A 2,242-nucleotide genomic window follows, 5' to 3' on the forward strand; every position below is an offset into this window, starting at 1 on the left:
GTCTTCAGATTTAAAAAGCTGAATGCTTAAATTTTGGCAGCGAGTTCATTTTATGAAGAGTTTTATTGAGAGGCCGGGTCCCAGGATCTTGTTTTGTTGATGGGGGATGGGGTGAGAGTAGGACTGGGCGATTTGAACCAAAACTTATATCTCGATATCTTTTTGCTGAATTGCGATATACGATAAATATCTCAATATTTTTCCCCCGTAAAAGTTTTACAACTTAACTCACTTCACGCTGTCTTGAGAAATTAAAAAACATAAATGCATAAAAATGTATTTCTTCTTGTCAAAATAACCTTTGTGCCTATTCTCTACCAGTCTGAGCTTCAGAAACACTGGTGCAGCTGTCTGCTAGCACACACACACACACACACACACACACACACACACACACACACACACACACACACACACACACACACACACAGAGTCTAGAGCTAGAGGTGTATTAAATGTCCCACAGGCACATTTTAATTATATATTTATAATTAATGTAGAGTTATTTAAATTTAATCTAGAGGTGGCCATAACATATATTTCTTGTCCAGAGAAAAACAAATCTCTTATGTTAAGCTAAATTAATGATGATGTCATTGCATCTACTGAAGATCACATAGGTCATGCAACGTGGAGTTATTAGTTATTAAACATGGACTCTTATCAGCGATCATACTGTAATGACTCAGTCTCTGGTTGCTCTTTTATGAGTGTAATTTTCGGGCTACTGTCGCCGCAACCCACGCCTAACAAACTTAACTTTTTCAACAGAATCGCTCGTAACGAAGTATTTACTAGCATAGCAAACCCCACAATGCGGCTTTAAAATTGAGTCAAACCCGAAAGTAAGAAAAATTGCAGTTCCACCCTCATCCACTAGGGGCTGGTGTCAGAAGCGAGCAAATCCTCATTGACTCCCATGTTAAAAATACCAATTTCACAGCAGAAATAAACATGTTTACAGCCTGGTACCAAAACATGTTTTTGGTTTAAATGATCTAGTTTACACTCATGACAACTCTGAGGAGGGTGAATTTTTTTCTCACTCTTCTGTTTAAGTGTATTAAAAGCCTAAAAGTCTGTATAATTAATGAGCATCAGACCCACGTGACCAAGGAGCTAGCTCCGTGGAAAGGCCTCAGTAGAGCCTCGGTCTGGCTTGGAAACTGCTCCGGGATTTTGAGTCTCTGTGTGTGTGTATTCTGTTTTGGATATTATTTGTGCAATTGTTGGACAAAATGACTTGCTGTGGCATTAATTGCACTAATAGAGCGTCCAAGGAGTCTCCACTTCATTTTTTTTCGGTAAGTAAAATTATATTTATGACCTGGTCTCGGAGACCTCTGTGTTCCACCCGGTTTTACTCAGCGGTCAGCCTGGCGTATCTCTGACTCAGAAGCTCTGGTGTTGTGCACAGTTAACTCCGGTTGTAGCTAGGTTGCTACCTCCGTTAGCTTAGCTCCACTTCTGCATTAGCTTTGGGTTAGCTTCAGGTTAGCTTGTAGCTAGTTCGACCGGGTGTCGTCAGTTGATCCCAGCCTTACAGCCCCACCCTCAGCTCCACCTCTCTTCCCTTTTATGGAATTTTCTGGGCTTGACGGAACCTGTGACACGGTCAAAATGGCGGTGGTGGCCACCTCCCATTTTAGCAAAAAACTTGTTATTGGATCTATGGAAACCTATTGTCCATATATTAATGTCGATGATAGCAAACCAGAGCGGAAAAAAGCGGAACGACAATTCTCACCTGTTGAGCTCGCCTTCAAAATAAAACGTTAACCCTATGGTTTACTATTGAAACCCTTACAATACGTTTCAGGTCATTTGGCCACTGCGGCTATCCGTAGATGATCCCCATTACACAAGGGAGGGAGGGAGGGGTTTGGCTCGTCTCTCTGGCTCCGCACACGCAGGATGGAAAACAGAACTCCGTTGGCGTTGAACGTCCCCAAAGAATTAAAATCTAGGATGCCAAATGCAAAGTTTACCCAGAGGCTCTCAGATTGAGCAAACTCGTGAGAATACACGTAATAACCGCTTAGAGATGGAGCAACATGTCGCTAGCATAGTGGCTAATCGCTAGCATAGCAGTTTGACCAGTTATATCGATATAAAGATATAAAGTCATCTTGTATCTTGTTTAAAAATTATATTGATATTTTAAATATACCGATACATCGCCCAGCCCTAGGTGAGAGACATGGCGTGTCTGGGCTTACCTTCTGCTTTTGTTTCAGTTCAG

Source organism: Nothobranchius furzeri, chromosome 6 (genome assembly GCF_043380555.1).
Source record: "Nothobranchius furzeri strain GRZ-AD chromosome 6, NfurGRZ-RIMD1, whole genome shotgun sequence".
In the NCBI taxonomy this organism is placed as follows: domain Eukaryota; kingdom Metazoa; phylum Chordata; class Actinopteri; order Cyprinodontiformes; family Nothobranchiidae; genus Nothobranchius; species Nothobranchius furzeri.